General features: G+C 40.8%; 1 long non-coding RNA gene across 1 annotated transcript in view; it reads right to left on the reverse strand.

The window, feature by feature from the left end:
* Positions 1–11,984: 11,984 nt before the first annotated feature.
* LOC149134379 (uncharacterized) overlaps positions 11,985–15,000 on the reverse strand; it is a 31,511-nt gene continuing 28,495 nt past the window's right edge. Inside the window, exon 2 of the long non-coding RNA XR_016242862.1 lies at positions 11,985–13,633. This is a non-coding gene — a long non-coding RNA (uncharacterized LOC149134379). The remainder of the gene's footprint in view (positions 13,634–15,000) is intronic.

The following is a 15,000-nucleotide window of genomic DNA, read 5'->3' on the forward strand; positions in this document are numbered from 1 at the left end:
GAGACTTTAAACTACGTTCAAGAGACTTAAAACCAGGTGCATGGTAACTTTTTATATTTGAAAACCAGATTGACTTAAATGTAATCTAATATGGCTGCCTACAAGAAAATTTAATTGGTTTAACGTCTTTTCAACGTCTATATTTTCTTACAAGAAGTATCAGAAGCAAATATCAGAAACAAAATAACACGCTCTGGAAGTTATTGTGCAGCATACTATATAATAATAGTTTGACACCAAACTATAAATAAATAAATAAATAAATTTATTGCTGATAATAATATGTTTCTAGAGTAAAAGTAGATACTTATCATAGTTCACAACAATCGATGCAATAAAAAGGTAGCAACAACAGCCAAACTGCTCCTACTGCTGTCTTTAACAAAAGGAAAAGTCACATTAGATATAGATAAACAACATTTTAACACTTATGATTATAGATCTGCTGAATCAGAGCTGAGCTAGTGTTGAGTTATAAAATATACAGGTCATTTCATATAAGTCATTCTATATATTATATGGTAGCCTCAACGTAAACGCTCAACCTGCTAAAAAATATTATTATACTATGTTATTGTTGTCGGCAATCCGTCGCTTACGACGTCGAGGGTTCCAGTTGATCCGATCAACGGAACAGCCTGCTCGTGAAATTAACGTGCAAGTGGCTGAGCACTCCACAGACACGTGTACCTTTAACGTAGTTCTCGGGGATATTCAGCGTGACACAGTGTGACAAGGCTGACCCTTTGAATTACAGGCACAACAGAAACAGGAAGTAAGAGTGAGAGAAAGTTGTGGTGAAAGAGTACAGCAGGGTTCGCCAGCATCCCCTGCCGGAGCCTTGTGGAGCTTTAGGTGTTTTCGCTCAATAAACACTCACAACGCCCGGTCTGGGAATCGAAACCGCAATCCTATGACCGCGAGTCCGCTGCCCTAACCACTGGGCTATTGCGCCTCCACACTATGTTATAATAAGAACGAAATAAAAGACCGTGTTGATCATAGTTGATGCTCCTTTGATCATTAGTGTGTTGGATTACAGCTAAACAACTACAATAGCAACACTGCAAATGAAGAAGTCTCTAAAACCAATTTGACAGAAATACCAACCAAGTCTTACGAAAATCATATGGTCTAGTGGTTAGGGTGTTGCACTAACGTTCGCAAGATCGTGGTTTCAATTTCTAGACCGAGTAGCACGTTGTACTCTTGAGCAAAACACTTCATCTCACGTTGCTCTGCGATCACTTAGACACCTGACGCGTGATACACCATGTACCCGTTCGGGAAACGTCGATTTGATGGAGCGAGTGAGTTAATGTACAGCATATACATTTGATCACTATAAACAAATCATCTTTGCAGGTCGTTCGGCAAAAGCCGAACATTCATACGTCGTTTTCGACGAGAGAGTCCATCACTATCTTTATTAAAATGTTACATTGAACAATGTAGTCATAGGTACATTATATCTGAATAAAAAACAGGATGGTTGGAGCAGGAAAACATTTTATTGTAGTTTTTACGATTGGAGCCAAACAACGAAAGTCTAATGAGTTTTAGTTGATACTTTTGTACAGCACAAGATCAACCTGACTGGATACATTGGTGGTGATGGTGAGTAATAATTTCCTCAAGATATTGTAAACAATATTCTTAATCTGTGAACTTCCCGGGGGCGGGGTTGTTATTTAAGAAATGTGTGTCAACGGGTATGAAGGGACACACTTAGAAGAGTGCTACTGTTCACTTACATATCTCTTTCGCACAAAACTGGCAAATCTACCAATCATGTAATCCCAAGCACAGAAGGTTCAGACATTAGCATTTAGGAAAGTGGTTATACACCATTAGGTGTACACCTGCTTTCCTATATTAAATTCGGAATAAACACAACGAAACGCGACTCTGAACTATCAACACAACAATATTTATTTATGGAGGAAATAGGCAGCTTTAATCTTGGTTGCTGAGACGTTGGAATGTTGGAATGAGCTGTCCCCAGAGTTGGAATGCTGGAGAGACAGCTTGACCCGTCCATGCTCATGGCCGGCCGACCGAGAAAGAGAATGAATTGAGCGGGAACGTTTAGATGTTGAAATCCACGCATGCGCATGAGACTCTTCCCGTGTTCCTTCCGGAACTATTCCCTGCGCATGCGTGGATGAAAACGCAGTAATGGCGACTGTATTTTGGCGCCAAATGACGTCACTACAAGCGTACAGTAGAAAGAGCTGAACTGTGTTAGTGATCTCTGATGAGATATAAACGCACTGAAACTTATCGGTTTGATATTCATCCCAAGCATCTGAAATGGCAGTGGAGTAGGAAAGGGAGAAAGAAGTCAAAACTGTTTGAAGAGTTTGTATGTCAGTCAGATATAGTCATTTATTTTTCTGTGTATCAAATGTTCTTATGGACCTGGATTACAAGATTTTGAATTCAGATGTTGCATTAGGCATGATGTAACGATCACAGAGTCCATGTTAGGCTGCACTCCCAGTCATCCTCAGGTTTCATTCAGAAGACCTTCTCATCTGAAACCCGTTGTTAGTACGCAGATTGTTTTTCATCCAGGTCCTTGTCGAATATTCCAAATGTTAATACCAGTATAGGTACAGCAATGCATTACGAAATATATTGTCTTGTTATATGGCAGCTCCAGTTGCCATATTTCTTAACCTGGTTTTGATGTTGTTTACACCTAAATCCGCCTTGATCAAGCATACATATGATCAAATGCAGCCAGGTGTAACCATCTCAACTTTTATTCAGAGAGAACAACTAAAAATACATTGTGCATAATCCATTTTGGCTCAATATTATCCTTAGATTCGCGCGCGCTTACTTTTATCTGTTGGTGCACAGTTACTGTGGCACAACATAGCGGGCCGTTTATTGTCCAAAAGTTGGGAGCGTGGATTTGATCTAGTCCTATCATGGATATCATCAGGTCGGTCTGTCGGATATCATCAGGTTGGTATCGTTCTCTAATACGATGCCTTGTATATATAAATATGTATGTATGTATGTATGTATGTATCTATTTATGTCAGGTCGCTCTTATAAGTATTCCTGAGCGCTACTGGTAACATGTAATCCAGTACAACCTGTCTCATGGTCGGGTCGTCGGCGACTAAACTGGCAACCCCACCAAGCTCGCTTGGTGAGGAGGATGATTGTTGGCATCCTGCGGGATGAAAAATAAGACTCGTCGAAAGGACGTAAGAACTACTGTGTAGTAACGTCCACCCAACAATGTTTGTTTCTGTGTGTGTGTTTAAATTCTGTGTGCGCGTGTTGTTATGCTGTGCTGTGTGTGTGTGTATATTTTTATATGCATTTCTTTTTTTATATATATTTTTTTAAATATTTTTTTTTATATTTACTACTTAAAAAAAAAAATTTTTTTATATTTACTTTTTATATATTTTTATATTTACTTTTTATGTATCTTTATGTGTTTTTACACATCGTATTTATGTGTTTTTTTACACATCGTTTTTATATATATTTTATATTTTATATGTATCTCCATTGCATTTACTTTTCTCCTTTCATATCTACATCTTTTATATTGACTTTTCTATGTATTTTCTATGTTTTCTTTTTTTTTTTTTTAATATGTGGGGTAGACGAGGCCCATTAGCCAAGTGAAGGCAACTCTTCTAGGAGAAGGACACTCCGACATAAAACCAGGTCCATGACTTCTGTGGGAACAGACTGGGCTCTTTTTTTAAATTTTTTTTTTATTTTATGAGGTCGTGGTTGGGACAACCAGTATAGGAGAATAAAACTCCGAATTCAAATTGATCTACCACTGCTGGCTTGCAGTCTCCTTTTGAGGAAAAGCCTAGGAGAGGATACTCTGATATAAAACCTGCAGTCAACTTAGTACTAGTCATCTTGCTCTCGCTTGTCACTGGATTATACTATTTTGACCTAGAGAGTGGCAAAGGTGTTGTACAAGCGTTTGTCACTAAAATCCAATGAAGTACAGATGTCCCCAACAAGACAAAACACTGTCAAATCACAGTCATCTTAGTATGACCCGAGAAAAAATTAGGGAAAAGAAAGAGAGAGAGAGGAGGAGGAAGGATGGATGGGGAGGGAGGAAGGATGGATGGGGGAGGAGGAAGGAAAAAGGAGTGAGAAGGGCAAGAGAGGAGAGGAAGAAAGAAGAAAGGAGGAGAGAAAAGTCCTGTGGCGATGGAGGAGTGGCGACGTATGCAGACTTGACCGGCTGGAAGCATACAGTTACAAATCTGCACATAAGGCGGCAGGGTTCTTATCTTAACATCGCTAACATGTCTTCATGGACAGGGGCTGTTTTCGGTGGAGAATCCTGTGTCTGAGCAGCCCTTTTAAGGAGAACACTGCTCACCTGGATATACTGGGAAGGTGCTAGAAAAGGTGCATTAAAAATTGTCTGTCCGCACTCTGCTGGTTAGTTTACTGCGGCTAACGGTGGTTCAATATAGCAGGAACGAACGAAGAAATATAAGCAATAATAAAAAGTATGCGAGGAAAAAGGTTTTACTTAACTTGGCATGCTGGAATGTGAGAACTCTCTTGGATCGAGCGGATAGGCCTGAAAGAAGAACAGCTCTAGTAACTAAGGAGCTGAGACGTCTTAATGTTGATATTGCAGCTCTATCTGAAACAAGATGTTCAGGTGAAGATCATCTTGTTGAAAGAGCAACCGGCTTCACAGTGGTCTGGGTTGGGAGGCCAAAGGGAGAGAAAAGGGAGGGTGGTGTTGGGTTTGCAATTAGAAGTAATTTACTGAAAGACCTAGAACAACCACAAAGTATAAATGACCGTATGATGAAACTCCGGATCCCTCTCTCTTGTGGACGCTTTGTGACTGTTTTCTCCATCTATGCTCCCACACTCTCAGCAAATGAAGAAAATATCCATGCATTCTATGAGGAACTTAGAAGTAGTATCCTCTCAGTCCCTCTGAATGAGAAGTCGGTTGTGCTCGGCGACTTCAATGCACGTGTTGGCAGGGACAATAGTGCTTGGAATGTACTTGGGCGGTATGGAATAAGTAAGGTGAACAAAAATGGTTTACACCTGCTACAAATGTGCTCTGAACTAGGGTTGGCTGTTGGGAACACATTTTTCCACCATAAGCTGAAACATAAAGTCACCTGGATTCATCCAAGATCAAAGCAATGTCACATGATTGACCTTGTATTAACTCGGAAATCTGACCTACAGGATTTGTGTAGTCTCAGAGTATTGCGAGGAGCTGATTGTGATACTGATCACAAAATGGTTAGGGCTAAGTTCAAATTCAGGGTTCGTACAAGAAAGCGCAGTGCAGGTGTGCGAGTCCCCCTAAAAATTGATGTAGGACAACTTAAACAGCCACAGGTCTCACAGCTATTTCGGGATAGATGCAGTAATATTTATTTTGAAGGTTCATGGCAATCTTTTCGAGAAGGATTATATAAGGCTGGAGTGGATGTGCTGGGTTTTAAGAGGAGACAACATAGAGATTGGTTTGACTCCAATGATGCAATGGTAAATGAGCTACTGGCAACAAAGATGTCTACTTATGAAAAACTTCTTAACCCAAACATTAAGGGCAAAGAAAAACTAGAAAAGGTATACAGAGCGCAGAAAGCAGAACTGCAAAAGGAATTAAGGAGGCTCAAAGATACCTGGTGGAGTAATTTGTCTGAGGAAATACAGGCATCTTATGAAAGGAAAGACATTAAAAACTTGTACGGCTTACTGCGGCAAGCTTTTGGACCGCAGTCCTCAACGTATGTTCCCTTGAAATCAAAAGACGGAAACGAGGTTATTAAGGATCCTCCTGGAATAATGAGCAGATGGAGGGAGCATTTTGCGGAACTTTTCCATAATCCATCTGTAGTGAACATGGATGTCATAAATAATATCCCCCAAAGAGTGATAATGCAACACATGGACGATGCGCCTTCCATTGAAGAAGTAAAACTGGCAATACGGAAACTGAGATCCAACAAAGCTCCTGGGCTGGATGGTATTCCAGCTGAAATTCTGAAAGCAGGTGGGGATCACATCTCCTCCGAAATTCATAGCCTGTTGTGTCAAGTTTGGACTGAGTCCTCTGTGCCACAGGAATGGATAAACGGCATTCTAATCCCTATATACAAAGGTAAGGGACCCAAATCAGTGTGTGGTAATTCCAGAGGAATAACTCTCCTGGCACATACTGGGAAGATACTTTCGAGGATCATGTTAGAACGTCTCGTGGAGAATGTGTGTCCACATGTGATTCCTGAGGAACGGTGTGGTTTCAGACCCGAGCGGGGAACGATGGATGTGATATTTTCTGCAAGGCATGTTCAGGAGAAATGTTTAGAGGAACAAATGCCACTATACCAGGTTTTTATAGATCTAACTAAAGCATTTGACACGGTAAACAGGGACGCACTGTGGATTGTTTTGTGAAAACTTGGTTGCCCGACACATTTTGTGAGCCTCTTCGAGAAATTGCACAGCAACATGAAAGCTCAGGTAGTTTTTAATGGTAATCTATCTGATGAATTTTCAGTGGACAACGGTGTAAAACAGGGAGATATTCCTGCCCCTACACTTTTCTCTATATATTTTGCCACATTACTTTGGTATGCGTTTGAGGATTGTAACAGGGGAATTGGAACCAGATTCCGGACATCTGGTAGCATATTTAATCTGACCAGGTTTAAATGTAAGGCAAAGATTTTCAGAGTACTTGTCAGAGAATTGCTCTATGCTGATGATGCTGACTTTCTGGCACACACAGAGGAAGATATGCAACATTTAATGGATAGATTTTCCACTGCATGTACATATTTTGGACTCACAGTAAGTCTGAGAAAAACCAAGGTAATGTTTACCCCCACACCTGGACAAATATACACTGAACCAAACATCTTCGTGAATGGAACAAGACTAGAAGTCATTGACACCTTCGTTTACCTTGGAACCACACTGCCAAGGGATGGTGGTCTTGATGCAGAAATATACCATCGAATAGCGAAGGGAAGTGCTGCATTTGGAAAGCTTGAAAGGCGAGTATGGGCTGATAGAGATATCTCCCTGCAGACAAAAATCAGCATCTACAAAGCGTGTGTATTGACTGCACTTCTTTATTCGGGCGAAACATGGACCACCTACAAGCGTCATGTAAAGATGCTAGAAAGGTTTCATCAAAAGTGCCTAAGACGCATCCTAGGAGTAAAATGGAAGAGTTTCGTAGCAGATACAGAGGTTTTGCGCAGGGCGCACTGTAGCTCAATTGAAAAACATATTATCCTGGCCCAAATGAGGCGGACTGGGCATGTAATTAGAATGAAGGATGATCGTTTGCCGAAGCGCTTATTTTATAGTGAGCTCAGCTCTGGTGAGCGACCGCGGCAGAAACCGAGAAAGAGGTATAAAGATTGCATTAAACAAAACCTAAAAAAACTAGATATGTATGAAAGTGATTGGGAAGGAGATGTTCTGGATCGAAGCAAGTGGAGAGCTGTTGTCAGGACGAGCTGTGATGTCTGGGAGGAAAAAATGCTTCAGCAACTTGAGCTTAAGCGGGCCTGTCGAAAGGGAAAAATTGTAATCAGTGGAGAGTATAGGATGTGTACTGTATGTGATCGCGTTCTTATGTCAAAAGCAGGATATGTGAATCACATGAAAACACATGAGGGTAGAAATTCCAGACACCCTAAATACCAACCGCCTTCTGCGACCTGTGGCATATGTCACAAGGTTTGTAAAACAATACCCGGACTTAAGAGAAATATGCTGGTTCACAGAGGCGTTTCCTTAGAATCAGATACCAGCGAGCAAGGATCAAGAAGAGGCTTGAACGTCTGTCATATGTGCTGTAGACCTTGTCGCTCAGCAGCCGGACTTCAAAGTCACTTGAGGGCTCACCAACGAAGTGATTGTACTGCGTGATGATATGTGTGGATTGTTGATGGGATGGCTATCGTCTGTCAAGATGGAGCGGTCGTCATGTATGTATGTATGTATGTATGCCGGTGGTGGTGCTCTTAATTTCAGCCATAATCGTGCAAGCGAAATTCCACGTGGTATAAAGTATGTTTTTAAAATCCGGTCTGAATAACGTTACGTTGGTAGGTAAAAAGTGTTTCTCTTATTTATAATGGGAGAAATAAATCAGTTACTGATTTAGGCTGGGGGAGCCGCCTGAAATGTAGAAGGGAACGTTAAAAAAATGTATATGAATGTGTGTGTGTGTGTGTGTGTGTGTGTGTGTGTGTGTGTGTGTGTGTGTGTGTGTGTGTGTGTGTGTGTGTGTGTGCTAATTTTTAGCAGGCGAAGATTAATTCAGTTCTCGTTATCCTGCTCAGGCGAAGCGTACAGGCGAAACGCTAGTCACCCTGAGACACCTGCCGATGATACGGATGAGTTTTCAACATTGCGACTGATTCAGAAAAAGAGTTTGCAATACCTCTGAGTAGCTCCTGCAGTTTCTCTGCACAGGTAAAAACATCTCCAATGTTTATTTCACATATAGTGGGAAGTTTATTGAAAATTTGATTCTAAATTTAATCAGAAACGAAGCATGCCAACAGGGCGGAATTATCTCCCGGACGATATGGTCTGTATTTCAAAAATACAAACCATAAATAATAATAATAATAATAAATAGATAAATAAATAAATAAAAGCAGTTGAATGGGTATGAAGGAGAAGTGAATATCCAACAAAGCTAGTCAAATAATAATAATATACACATTCTACCCAAGCTGAACAGAGTTCTTTTTAAAAGTTGCATTTGAAAGGTTAGGGCTGAAAGAATAGTGTCTGACTCACACGAAAACGCAAACACGCGCGCGCGCGCACGTTAAGCATGACTGTTAAAATTATTATTATTATAAAAGATTTATTTTTCATATTTCTTTGTTAAAGCATTCTGTTTGATTTGGAACAATGACGCTTCAGAGTAGTCGTGTTTTCAATATAACATGTTTGACAAATGCTGTTTCCTATTAACATAAATATACATAGATGTGTGCATGTACGTATATACTTACACATAAGCATATGTGTATTCTTTTATTCTTTTACTTGTCTCAGTAATTTGACTGCGGCCACGCTGGAGCACCGCCTTTAGTCGAACAAATTGAACCTGGGACTTATTCTTTATAAGAATAGTACTTATTTTATCGGTCGCTTTTGCCGAACCGCTAAATTACGGGGACGTAAACACACCACCATCGATTGTCAAGCGATGTTGGGAGGACAAATACATACATACATACATACATACATACATACGACAAGCTTTTTTCAGTTTCCGTCTACCGGATCCACTCACAAGGCTTTGGTCTACCCGAGACTATAGCAGAAGACACTTGCCCATGGTGCCACGCAGTGGGACTGAAGTTGAGAAGCAAGCTTCTTATCACACGGTCACTCCTGTGCCTATATGTATGTGTGTGTGTATTATATAGATACATATATACTGGCAACTTTTTTTCCAACATCTAAACGTAAATATTCAATCTTCCTCAGGTCTTTTCACAATTATATACTGTGTTCGAAACTTACTTTCCTCTCTGTAAAAATACCTACACATACGGCGTACCTGAGCTGTTGAGAAGTTTGCATTCCAACCGTCTGGGCTTGCGTTCAGTCCCACTGAGCGGTACCCTGCACAAATGTCTTGTGTTATAGCCTTGAGCTGACCAAAGCCTTATGAGTGGATTTCACGATTTCTTGCCAACAAAGAAAGAGCCGGTTTCTAACATAGATCCAAGGCTCCTTCATTGAATTTTCAACAACATCAACGGGGTATTTTGGTATGTATGTATATGTGCAGATTTGTATGTTTTATTTTATGTATGTATTTTCATGCATATAGTTGCATGTCTAGACATGTTCATATACACTTAAATGATAAACTTCTGGAAAATTTTACAGATTTTTACAGCTCCATTGATGGCTTGGATCTGTAGTCTTCGAATCAACTTTCTCCTTGCTGGTTGAGAAGCCTAATTTCTCAAGATTGATATTTAGTTAGTGTGTTACATATCCCAGTGGTATGTATGTATGTATGTATGTATGTGTGGAGGCGCAATGGCCCAGTGGTTAGGGCAGCGGACTCGCGGTCATAGGATCGCGGTTTCGATTCCCAGACCGGGCGTTGTGAGTGTTTATTGAGCGAAAACCCCTAAAACTCCACGAGGCTCCGGCAAGGGATGGTGGCGAACCCTGCTGTACTCTTTCACCACAACTTTCTCTCACTCTTTCTTTCTGTTTCTGTTGTGCCTGTAATTCAAAGGGTCAGCCTTTTTACAGTGTGTCACGCTGAATATCCCCGAGAACTACGTTAAGGGTACACGTGTCTGTGGAGTGCTCAGCCACTTGCACGGTAATTTCACGAGCAGGCTGTTCCGTTGATCGGATCAATTGAAACCCTCGACGTCGTAAGCGACGGAGTGCCAACAACAACAATGTATGTATGTATGTATGTATGTATGTGTGAAGGTGCATGGCTCAGTGGTCAGAGCGTCGAGCTTACGATCGTGAGGTTGCGAGTTCGATTCCCGGACCGAGCTGCGTGTTGTGTTTTTGAGCAAGACACTTTATTTCACGTTGCTCCAGTTCACTCAACTGTAGAAATGAGTTGCGACGTCACTGGTGCCAAGCTGTATCGGCTTTTACCTTTCCCTTGGATAACATCGGTGGCGTGGAGAGGGGAGGCTGGTATGTTTGGACGACTGCTAGTCTGCCATAAAAACAATCTTAGGTTGTGCGTTCGCCGATGAGGTGACTTTCTGCCCAGACTTGTACCCCGGAGGGGAACCTCTTAGGTGCACCCACGGTCATTCGTGACCGACAGGGTCGAGTTATGTATGTATGTATGTATGTATGTATGTATGTTTCTCTTCTATTTTTATTTATATTCTTCCTTTGAAGAAGGATCTGGTTTCTAACAAAGCTCCATCGTTGGAATGCAGATAACGAAAACGATGTCACATTTTAAACCTCAGAAAAGTCTTGTGATGGTGTACAATTGGAGGAATTACCAGTGTTGTGTATGCGTCATTGTTGTCTATATTGAATATTTTCACGATACCCAGCTCTAGCTAAAGCAGCATTACAATATGTTGCATGTGATTCAAAAATTTTATTATTAGCGGATAATCTAGAGATTCTTGTAGAAATATTCTTAACTAATCCCTGTATTATCGAGGGTCGATGGTTGGATGCTACATTAATGTACTTAATATGATCTTTTGGCTTATGAACTGGTTCAAATAATCCAGTATCAAGACAGAAGGTAGCATCAAGAAAATTCACTCTACGATAATCCTTTCCTTTAGTAATATTTAGTCCTAAATTTTTTTTAAATCTCAAGAAATTTTTCCTGCGCCTTTCTAATTGTACTTTGCTACTTCTGTCCAGATAATATAAGGCGTCATCCCTATATATACACAGGGCCGGCCCTAGGGTTGCTGGCGCACCGGGCAAGCTGACGGTCGTGAAAATGTCCTTGTCTTTGTCACGCCCGTCTTCGCGCTCCCTGGCATATGGCGCCCCGGGCGACTGCCCGAGTTGTCAGTATCTTGACCCGGCCCTATATGTATGTATATATATATATATATATATATATACATACATACATACATACATATGCGACAGGTCTCTTTCAGTTTCAGTGTACCAAATCTACTTTGGTTGACTCGAGGCTATGGCAGAAAACATTTTCCCAAAGTGCCACGCAGTGGGACTGAACCCGGAACCACGTGGTTGAGAAGCGAACTTCTTACCACACAACCACGGCTGACATTACGTACATACACACGCTCGCACACGTCTAAGTATGCATGCATGCATGTATGTATGTATGTATGTATGTATGTATGTATGTATGTATGTATGTATGTATGTATGTATGTATGTAGTGATTGATGTCAACAGTTAAATTCTGAAATAAAGTTCCTACAAAATCTGAAAGAGATCACACAAGGAGAGACAGCTTATTTATTTATTTATTTATTTATGCATTTAATCACACGCTATACAAACTTTGTCAAAATTCGAAGTTTAGCTGTAAACAATCCTTGAAATTCCACAGAATGTGAAATTAATGGGTCAGTGTCTGTTTGTCAATAGGTTAAAGAAGTTTCTTTTTTTTTTCCTTTTTTTTTGTTCTTTTTCTTAACCTTTCTTTTTTACCATATTTCTTTTGAAATACACTGCCTTTCTTTAAATTTAGTTGAAAATAATGAAAAGTTTAGTAGTAAAGTAAGTTTATTATCAATCTGATGTTTAAAATATAAATAAACATGAAATTTTTATGGAAGGTTTTAATTTAGATCGCTTCAAAATAGGACGTTTCTATTATGGAACCACAGGTGATCTCAGGCGGGTTGGTATCAAACGCTTAAAAATATTCTTTTCTACTCTAGGCACAAGGCCCGAAATTTGGGGGGAGGGGAGCAGTCGATTAGATCGACCCAGTACGCAACTGGTGCTTAATTTATCGACCCCGAAAAGATAAAAGGCAAAGTCGACCGCGGCGGAATTTGAACTTAGAACGTAAAGACAGACGAAATACCGCTAAGCATTTCGCCCGGCGTGCTAACGTTTCTTATTTCTTTATTGCCCACAAGGGGCCAGACATAGAGGGGACAAACAAGGACAGACAAGGGGATTAAGTCGATTACATCGACCTCAGTGCGTAACTGGTACTTAATTTATCGACCCCGAAAGGATGAAAGGCAAAGTCGACCTCGGCGGAATTTGTACTCAGAACGTAACGGCAGACGAAATACGGCTAAGCATCTCGCCCGGCGTGCTAACGTTTCTGCCAGCTCGCCGCCTTAAACAGTTAAAAAATATTGTATAAAAAGTTTGAAAAACCGTCGCTGTTTCACCAATGACGATGTTCTTGTTATTGTTTAATCTCCGAATAAGTTTTCACTGAGCAGAGTTTACGACCAAAAAGGCATTCAAACTGTTTCTTTTTCTCAGGTCGTAGGCTACACTATTCAGCGCTTCCTTTTATTTTAAAGTCAGTAGGGTGTAATTTGAAGAAGATTTTGTTGCTATTTCAAGCATGTATGAAGGATTCTTTGAATGTTGTTTGTATATGTACTGGTTGACAAAGACGAACCATAGCTAGAGCCCCTTTCTCCAGGATAAACCGTTCAAAAACATATACATGATGGTACTCCCACATTGCAATAACCTACTGGCTGGAATTAGTAAGAGAGAGGGAAAGAGAGAGAGAGAGAGAGAGAGAGAGAGGGGGGTGCGTGCGTCTGTATGTGTGTGTGTGTGAGAGTGCCTATTCATGTATTACCTGTAAGGTCTCACTCTAGGAAGTCCGTAGTAGATGAACTGTTCAGGGTCTAGTATACGATTATCGAAATATTTAAGTCTCTCTAAGGAGTGCTGAGTCAAGTGAATGTATCCACGAAACGGTAACGTACCGAAGTAGTCTTGATACGAGTATTTCGTATTGCCGAAGTGTTCGACCAATTTGTCGTTAATCGCTACACGCCACATAGTCCACAGGTGGATGTTTTTGGTGGGGTCGAATTTATGTAATACTTTGTTTTCCCTGAATTCCACAACGGTTTTCTTGCGTGTTTTTTGCCAGTTCATGATGGCAGTCCTGTAAAAGAAGAAAAGAAACGAATCAACTATTTTATTCTGCTTCTCAGGATGTGTAACACTCTTAAATAACCATCCTTAATTATTGACGGAAATCGAATACAGAATCGAAATATTCTAAATAACGAAGCAAAATCAAGAGTTATGCTTAAACAACTTAACAGTGGACTGAAATCTAAAATATATTTGAAGTCGTTAAAATTACGAAGCAACATTGAGAGTAATGAAACCAAAGATACATTCGAAGCGTTTAATATCATGAAACAATGTTATGCAAATAAACATCCATCCATCTATCTATCCATCCATCCAACCAGCCAGCCACCCAGCCAGCCAGCTAGCCAGCCAACTGGCCAGCCAGCCAACTAGCCAGCCAGTCAACTAGCCAGCCAGTCAACCAGCTAGCCAACCAGCCAGTCGTACGTCCGACCACCCGTTCGTCCATCCGTCCATCCATCTATCTTCTCCGCTTACTACTCTTGAGAGGGTCGTGGAGGTAGTGTTCTCAGGCACCTCTTCCATATTTTCCTCTCAAAGCAATCTTCATTAGACTTTCCAGCTTGATTCCAAGCGTGACCAGCAGATACTATGGATATTATCCAACAATTTTATTCTTGGTCCATCCCTAATCACACATCTGTGGTAGCGGCGATGAGTATGTCACCTGCAAATTGGAGGTGTGTTAGTAGCTCACCATAGATGTTTCAGATTGCTTATGGAATAACTTTTTCACTGGTACAAGTGGTGCAAGTACGGTAGAGAGGAGGTGAGAGACGATGAGAGATGTGGGAGTGAGAAGGACGTCAGAAGATCAGAACATCAGAGCTGGTTGAAGAAATTCGCAATATTCTTGATGAAGATCGTTGTGTGTCTAAAAGAGCAATAAGCATACAGTTTAGAATTGGTGTGGCAACTGTACACATAATTATTCAATAAGATCTGAAGATGCTCAAAATTTGTGCTAAGTTTGTTCCCAGGGTGCTCGGTGGCGAGCGTCCTGGTAAGCAACTACGTAACAGAAATGAGCATCAAAACTGTCCCTCACCTCCCCTACAGTTCACCTTTTGATCCCTGCGACATTTGGTGGTTCCCCAAGCTGAAGAACCTCAACCTCAAGAGGCAGTCATTTTGAAGATGAAAATGGCAGTGACAAGGGTCCTGGACACCTTCATCTCGGGGAACTTCCATGGAGCCTTCACGAAGTGATTGGAGCGCTAACAAGGGCACTGAAATCAGAGGGTCCTACTTCGAAGGAGATTAAAGTTTTGTACTTCTTTGAAATTAATAAATGTTTCTCCTGAAAAAGTCTCAAAACTTCTGGAGTGCATCTTGAATGTATGTATGTATGTATGTATGTATGTATGTATG

This window comes from Octopus bimaculoides, chromosome 8, assembly GCF_046866305.1.
Source record: "Octopus bimaculoides isolate indiv1 chromosome 8, ASM4686630v1, whole genome shotgun sequence".
Taxonomy (NCBI): Eukaryota; Metazoa; Mollusca; class Cephalopoda; order Octopoda; family Octopodidae; genus Octopus; species Octopus bimaculoides.